Source organism: Zingiber officinale, chromosome 6A (genome assembly GCF_018446385.1).
Source record: "Zingiber officinale cultivar Zhangliang chromosome 6A, Zo_v1.1, whole genome shotgun sequence".
Taxonomy (NCBI): Eukaryota; Viridiplantae; Streptophyta; class Magnoliopsida; order Zingiberales; family Zingiberaceae; genus Zingiber; species Zingiber officinale.
In genome coordinates this window covers 111024270-111033382 of record NC_055997.1, presented here as the reverse complement: position 1 = coordinate 111033382, position 9113 = coordinate 111024270, and the positions used below count along the sequence as shown (strand labels likewise).

At 33.9% G+C, this 9113-nt stretch overlaps 1 pseudogene; it reads left to right on the top strand.

Moving 5' to 3' along the window:
* Window positions 1–107: 107 nt before the first annotated feature.
* The window catches only part of LOC121997432, a 35258-nt pseudogene continuing 26252 nt past the window's right edge, over window positions 108–9113 (top strand).

Sequence of the window (9113 nt, the reverse complement as noted above, 5' to 3'; positions counted from 1 at the left end):
TCTTCTCGTGTCGTTTGTATGACTGGACTTTGTTATCATCGAGCTTAGCTGCCTTAAATCTACTAAGAAGCAATTGTTGATCTCTCTTATCTCATGTGCCATTGTGTAATTTTCCTTCCAGTTCGCGGAGTATGGAAGTGAAGGCAGCACCATGTTGCTTCAGATGTGTCTGGATCAAATTTTAGTTAAAGATGGAGATACCCTTCCGCAGAAAAAGGAATTACTGTCTGCTGTTGTGAGATATTTGCTGGACAAAACACATTTCAGCACAAACCTTTCTGAAGCTTTGAATGACATTCCAATAAATGAAAGTTTCCTTGGAGATATTTCAAACACATTGGGTATGTCCGTAGCTGAGAAAATTGGGGTTGGGATTGCTTTATTGGACTCCGATAATCCTGATTTAAAGATGAAAGGTAAACTTCTTTACTGGGATGTAAGAATATTGCCTTTTTTCTCCTCATACATTTCAAAGTGCATTTACTTCACAATCTTCTCTTCTGTGATTGAATACATTCTTGACTGTTAGGGCAAAATTTTTGCATTGCTCAAATTGAGGAATTGTGTGCAAATCCTTCCTCTACTTTGCACACTGAGCAAATTCATGATATTGTTATGTTTCTCTACCGAACTGAAGGCCTTTCAAAGCACATGGATTCTTTTACTAAAATCCTCTCTCTTCTTCAACTGAAAGGGAACACTTTTTTCTTATCAGCCCCACTGCTGACAAATGAGAGCAATGCCATCAATAAATTCAGGTTGTTTGAATGATGCTAGTGAAGATTGGAGCAACACAAATTTCAAGTTTTTTTTATCATTCATATTGATTGTTAAATCCTTGCAGGCATTTGGATTTAGTCTCTGGCTGTTCTGACAATGATTTTGATGTTGCATTAGCTGAAATTGAAAAGGAGATTAGCATGGCGGACATAGTAGCAGAATTGGGCTATGGATGCACAGTTGACATTTCCCATTGTAAAGAGATACTATCTCAGTTCCTACCACTCAATGAAGAGACCCTTTCTAAGTTAATAGGGATAATTGTTCGCGATCATTCCAATCTTGAAGATACTTTAAACTTTCAAACAACTTTCTGTTCAGCTCTCGGTAGCGGCTTAACTAATGATTTTTCACTGTTGAACACATGGAATGTTAATGTTCTTGTCGACACAATTGAGGAACTTGTGAGTTTAACTTTATTTAGTGCTCTAAAGATATAATTTTTTTCCTAATAACCCTAATTTGTATGCAGGCTCCAAAGACAAATTGGGCACTTGTCATGGAAAAACTTGATCATGAGGGCTTTGTGATTCCTGATGAAACTGCTTTTTCTCTTCTAATGTCCGTTTACAAATGTTCATGCCAGGTACTCTTTGCTTGCAGATATAAATTAACCATTTTACTAGCATGCTAATTGTTAAGTTTGTTTTGTAGGATCCTTTCCCTCTCCATGCTATTTGTGGCTCTGTTTGGAAGAATGCTGAAGGCCAGCTTTCTTTCTTGAGATATGCTGTGTCTGCCCCTCCTGAAATTTTCTCATTTGAGCATTGCTCAAGGCAGCTGGTGTTCCCTGTTGCCTTTGTTGTCTTGTATTTGCATATTAATTAGTTGCTTCATACAAAACTGATGTGTTCAGATATTCTTTCAGACAAATGCTGATCCAGGGTATCTCAAGAAAGGAAATCAGGCATGGTTTTGTTTAGATCTGTTGGAGATTTTATGCCAGCTTGCTGAAAGTGGCCATGCTAGTCTTGTGAGGCTTATACTAGATGACCCACTTAGTCATTATCCAGAGGTTTTACTCATTGGAGTTGCTCACATCAATGTATGATATCCTTTTCTCCTTATCTGTGAAGGTGCTTTTTAACAGATTAATAAAAATGGTTATTTTTATTGTTCCAAGCAGACGACGTACAATCTCATCCAGCACGAAGTATCTTCTACCTTATTTCATGTGATTCTAAAAGATCCCTCAAGAAGCAGCACATTTACTCAGCTATGGCATATAAATCCCAACCTAGTTCTTCGAGGATTTATAGAAAGCCTGACTGATCCCAAGAATTTATTTAGGGTTGTTGATATATGTGAGGAATTGAAGGTAATTGCTATTTGCAATAGTCTGTTTTTCGATCTTTACTTTTTGTATAATGCATTTTCTTCACTTTTCCAGTCAACGTAGTCAATATTATACTGGAACTGTTTTTTTTTTTTAATAAACTAGTAAACTACTATTGTGCTGGTATTCCAAACAATAAACAAGACACATTGCTACTGACCATGTGAATCCCTGGTGGGCATTAACACATCAAATTATTTTTGTCTTGTTTCTATAGACTTTCATGTGATCACTATTTTCGTTTTCATTGGTTTATTGTAATTAGCTAATGCACAATTGCCATCGTGTTATTGTCTGACCAATGGAGTGATTTGTTTCAGCAATTGTTGACTATCAATAATTTATATCCACCATAATCTTCTCTTTTATGAGCGCACCAAACATGTAGGCATATATTGCACTCAAATGTTAATGAAGATTGTGATTTCTTATGCTTGTACTGAAGAATGACATGTTGAGAATGCAACTTACTGGTAGTCCTATTTTCATGCTGCTACTTGCCTGGTAATTAAATAAGATGATTTAACATTTTACCTGTTCTTTGCAAACAGGGACTCTTCAAAAAGCAGACAAACAATTATCTTTTTTTCAGTTATGTTTAAAATAGGAATCATGTTTAAAATTCCAGTTAAATTGATGAAAAATGTTTTTGAAATATTGAATGTTAAAAAAAATAGATCGTAGTCAACTTTGTTACTTATTGTTTTATGCTAACTGCTAAATGATGCATACTGTTTGGGTAATAATTCAAGTAATTACCAAAATAAGTTAGACAAATTACCTATATTATTTTAGATTCCTGTGTATCTTCTTTTATCTTCTCTATTAGATGTTTTTTCATCTGTTTTTCCCTGTATTTTATTTTGAATTATGTTTTTATCCAATTTTAATTTGTCTGATCCAATCATTCAACTGTTATTGTTGTTTTATGACTGGGCCTTCCTGATTCCAATTTCTGTTCTCATTAACTATCTAATATTCACCAAAACTTTTTTCTTATTATATTCCTCATGGTATAGAAGATTGCTAAACCTTTTTTATCCTCATGTAATTGCTAATGAAATTAGATATTGCGTGTTCAAAACGTTCAAATAATTGTTCAAATGTCGTAAATAACTCAAGCGAACAGGCAATCACTACTATTGATGCTGTACCTTTTTTAAAAAAAGTTTTTATATGTTATTTAGATAGGTTTATGGTTATAACTGATTTGTCTGCCAAACATTTGTTCCTAACCATTGGCTGATTGAAACCTGATTCATAATGGAGCATGAGTATTATTTGAAAATTCTTGCTACTTGAATTAGTCTTTAATATTTTATTTCCATTTTGCATCTTAGGAGGTTGGTGATTTAAGTGGCATGCCTTAGTTGTTAATGCAGGTGCATTGCTTTTTCTAGGCAGCACTCTTAATATGGAGTGGTTCAATAATAGGGTCATATGCTAGGATAATTCAACATTTATTTCCGGTGGCTTAGAGCTCATTTGAAGATTTGGTAGTTTGAATAATATTCTCATATTCTAGGATGATAGAATATTCATTTGCCTTTGCATACAGCTTAAGCAGAGTCTGATAGCTGATACTTGGTAGTTCTAAAAATATTAGATGATGTCATAAAAGAAGGGATGATTTTAGGATTTGAAAAATATTCAAGTAAAATATGGATATTCATAAACATGCTAATGTAATTGCTCATTTTGTCCAGATGTAAAATTCTCAGGTTAGATCACTTGTACATGCTGCAATTCCATATGATTGTTGGTTATGAACCTAATTCCCCATGAGTCTTTGAATGGATGTTCCTATTGAAGATCATTGATGAGACATGTAGGTCCCAGATGGATTCTAGATTGTGGACTCAAGTGAGAAGTTTGGTACTCAGGTTCAGTGTTCGAAATCTCGTTTCGTGCCGCCCGGCACGGACGGTTTTTACCGTTCCGCCGGGCGGCCGAAACCGGCACGGGAGGCGTCCCCGTCTCGGCGGCGCCGGAGGAGACGGGGGGCGCCTCCGTCGGCGCCGGAGGAGACGCGGGACGCCTCCGGCGGCGTCCCGCGACGCCTTCGGCACCGAAGGCGTCGTGCGCGACGCCTTCAGCGCCGAAGGCGTCGTGCGCGACTGATTCTGCGGCGCCGGAAGCGTCCGGCAGGGTCGCCGGACGCTTCCGGCGCCGCCGGAGGCGTCCGGCGACGCTTCCGGCGCCACCGGACGCCCCTCGCGGGATCGGCCGCGATCTCGCGGCGGCAGAACGCGATTTTTTTGTTTCTGTTTTAATAATTTTTTATTTTATTTAATTAATTTAAAGAATTCCCATGGCTGCGTGGAGAATATGTGATAATTGGAAGAGGCTTTTATAAACCCTAATTAAATTATTCTAATAAAATATATAAAAAATATATTTAAAATTAAAATAAATTAAATAAATTTTATTAATTAATATTCTGAAAAAAAAATATTTTAAATTTCATTTAAAATTTTTAAAAATATATAATAATTCTTATTTATATTCTAATATATTTTTTATTATTTTAAATTTCATTTAAATATTTAAAAAAAAATTAAAAAATTCTAAAATTTTTTTAAAAAAATTCTAATAAATTATATTTATATTCTGATTTTTTTTAAAATTTTTTTACTTGATATTTTTTACTATTTAAAATATATATTATTTAATTAATAATTAATTAAATTAATAAATAGTTAATTTATATAATTGTTATTAATATAAAATAATATCTTGTATTATTATTATTATTATTATTATTATAATAGATACTTCTATTTTAATTTGAATTATTAATATATCAATTCTATTTAAATAAAATTATTTTTAATTATTTTTTCTAATAATATTAAATTATTCAATAATTGAGAACTTATAATAAATCAATATACAACTTATTTTTATATACATAATAAACATATTTATCTTATAATTACTATAGATAAATAAAAAATACCGAAACTGTATCGGCACGGCACGATACGATACCGAAACCGTATCGTTCCGGTCTGAGACCGAAACCTCGACACGGGTCGAAATTTTAAACCTTGCTCAGGTTTCTTGGTAGGATTGCAGATATGGAGAGTGTTACTATAAGTAGTTTCTGCTTCGACCTATTTTTTCCCCAACAGATTCACCTTTAAAAATGACACAACAGAAGGAACTCAATTTTGATGGAAATGAGGCAATATGAGTAGTAATGCTTGTTGATTTGATTAGAACAGCCTCTAGCAACCAATTAAAAGAGTGTTACTAAAAGTAGGATTGGTAGGATTGCACATATGGATAGTGTTACTAAAAGTAGTTTCTGCTTCGACCTATTTTTTTCCCCAACAGATTCACCTTTAAAAATGACACAACAGAAGGAACTCAATTTTGATGGAAATGGGGCAATATGAGTAGTAATGCTTGTTGATTTGATTAGAACAGCCTCTAGCAACCAATGAAAAGAGAGCTATTGGAAGAGTTGAATTGAGGAATCTGTAAGGTGTTTATGATATAGAGCTATTTAGTTTTTCTAACCACCTATCATGATTCTACCATGCTTGACAAAATTTAAACTTCATCCTCAAGGAAAATATATGTTGAGACAGGTTTACCACTCTCTAATTGCCTCCCACAACCTTCTGTTTCTGTAAGTTTAAATCTTGTGTCAGCAATCTGTGGTATGTTGCTTTATGCTTAATCTGTAAACTGCTAATTGCTCAAGGTCTTAACAAAACAACAATCTTTATGTATCACTATTGCTGTTCTATATACGAACATTCAAATATTTCATTTGTAATAGTTGTTGATATATGGGTAGCTGCCATTTGTATGTGCTTATTCATTTACATGCCTAACTCTTTCTATGCAGATTTTATCATCAGTTCTGGCTGCAACTCCTTTTCCTTTTAGCATTAGATTGGCTGCCGTTGCTTCTAGTAAAGATCACATTAATCTTGAGAATTGGTTGAATGAATATTTAAGTACATATAAAGATGCTTTCTTTGAGGTAATATGATTGCAAGTTTGTTATTTTTTTCGCATAATTAGTTCACTTGCTTTGCTTGTTTCAAGAAATTCTAGTACTCCAGGATTGTCTGAGGTTTTTAAAAGAAGCACTTGCGGATGCAACAGCCGATGTCCCAGATGCCTCTCTTCCACAATTTCAATCAACTATTTTGAATGTGTATCGTGAAACATGTTCAATATTCTTCAAGGTTATTTCATAGCTCCTTGTTTCTATTAGCTTTTTGATATGAAAATCCAGTTATTCATGACACTGCAGAACGTCACAAATAAAGATTCCTATTGCAGGTTTTCCAGGCACATTCAGGACAGCTGATTTCTAATCAGCATTTTGAGGAAATGAAGAAACTGCATAGCTCATCTATTCCAAGAATTCCAACTGTTGGACCATTTGTTCCACCAGTTTCAGAGGGTATCTCAGATGATATAGACACAGAGGTGAATGCCTATTTCCATCAAATGTTCTCTGGACAGTTGACTATTGATGCAATGATTCAGATGCTTGCACGTTTCAGAGAGTCTTCTGATCTAAGGTCTGTCAAGTTAGCTTGATTCTTTAGTTCAATTTCCATTGTAATTTGGGAGCATTTCTCTTCTACTCTCCTGCTTTGCATCGTTCAACTGTGCGATTGGTCAAATTTTGGGTGCTTGTCAAATATCATGATTAGTCTTATTTGTGGTTATTTTTGTTGTTCTATAGTCAGAGAACTTTGATTATGGATTTTATGGGTAACATCTCATGACCTGGTCCATCTAGCAGTTGGACTCTGTGTGTCTCTGTGCTAAGCCTTCAACTCCAGGTGACTGCCTAGACGTAGACTTCTTCAGCAACAATATCTCCTTTCTTCAAATGGTTTTTATGTGCTGCTTCATCAACATAATCCAGATGCATAAACTCAAGTTAACAGAAGTTGGCTCATCTAAGTTTATAAACCCTTTTATACCCACAATTCCTCATATGTGACTAGTAGAACATGTTATTGCTCTACAATGTGAATCCTAGTAAAAAGAAAGTCATGAACATGCCCATTAAATATTGTGTGATTATTGCTAGTTTTATGTGCACTTTGCAAGATTTATTTTCAGTTTGTAAATAAATTCATTTTTAATTAAGAAATTCAATTGTTTTGGAAGAGTTGAAACATTCTTGAAGTGCTATATGTCATAAATTAATGATTTTAACACACTTGTCTTATTATACCTAAAAGCACTTAAGCCGTTCAAGAAAGAAATGTCTATGTTGATGTTCAATCAAAACAATGCAGCATTATTTATCAAGTCAATGTGTTTCACACTCCATTTTACAGCAGTGACAATTATTTTTCCTTGTCCATATTTAATATTTTTTGGATTGAACATCCATCTTGAGTAATTAATCTGGGAACTTTCAATTTTTCATTTGTGGTAGCCTTTCTTTGGAAAAACATATTCAAGCCTCTTAACAGATGCACCAAAATATAGTACTTGAAATTGAACTATTGTTTCTCATATCAACAATTGTAGAAAATCTATGGGAAATTGCTGATTCTCCTATCATTTCCTTCAAAATTCAAATCCTTCGTTGATTCCTTTGTCCACTTAGTGTATAAGCATTCACAAAGAAATTGGTAGACATATATTCTTGTTTCGCTATGCTAATAATTACATTATTTGAGAATCTAAGCCTTTTACTTCTTTTTCTTTTCTTCTAATTGTAGAGTTTTTGATTTGTTCAACTAATATCAGGGAGCAGAAGATCTTCGATTGTATCATTCGGAATCTATTTGATGAGTTCAAGTTCTTCCCCAAGTATCCTGATAGGCAACTAAAGTTAGTCGCAGTGCTCTACGGTGAGAGTCTAACTTGATGCACATTTTTTAGCAATATGTGAGGTTCTTTTCTTTTTAAAAGTTCAGGCTGTTCTCCATGCCTGTTGAACATTTTCTTTCCTTTTAGGATGTATTTCTCAAAAGAAATTGAGTCATTATTTATCAATTTGTCATGTCCTTTTCCCTTTTAATATATCTTCTTGTTGTGCTATGTGTCTGTTCTTCCTTTTATTTCCTTTTAGATGTTTACTCAATTTAGAAATTGTTCTTGATAAATTTTGCATGTTAGTTATGTATGTATTTTCTCATAAATTTCCTTTAGAAGGATACCACAAAAAGGTATTTCTGCTTGTAGTACACTATTTTTGCTCATGTTGATTCACTATTATTGCCTATGAAAGGTATTTGATACACATATCTTCATGTGTGCAGTGTCGGCTTACAATCTTTTTGGTATTTACTAGGTTTGATTTCTGAGGTAATTTATTGCACTAACTCAACCTTTTAGTTGAAATGCCAAAATGAATCTTGCAATTTTTGGGCAAGCATTTCACTTGGTATTTGAGCATACTTGAAGTTGAGAAAAGTAGGCCAACCAGCCAACCATGTTGAAGAGTCTACTTGAAATTAAAACCAATCTGCAGCTTTGTTGCAAATCTTCATTGATTCTGTAAAGTCGTTTTGCATAATGAAGTGCATAAAGTTTAAAAGCAACAAATTCCTTGGAGCAAATATTTTTCTTGTTGTTTACATAAAACTGAATAGTTTATCCAACTTAGGGTATTTCTCCATCAAAAGAAGCTGTATCTTAGGTTAGAGTATTTTAGTCCAAATTCCCTTCCTGCCCTACTCACCAAAACCAATATGTTGCCAAAACTAACTTCAATATGTTCATCTGTAATGATTGCCTTAAAATTTGCAGTAAGATTTCTATCTGTTTGCCATTTTCAAACCTAATTTTAATTGTAGTATATTTTAGTGTTTTGTTTTGTCTATTAAAACATTTTTGATTATCCAATTTGCACAGGTTCTCTAATAAAGCACCAACTGGTGACACATATTATGCTTGGTGTTGCTTTACGTGCGGTTATTGATGCATTGCGTAAATCTGTTGATTCTAAAGTCTGTATATATCTTCTGCCTCCTCCTTTATATTTTCTATTTCTAGATGTTAA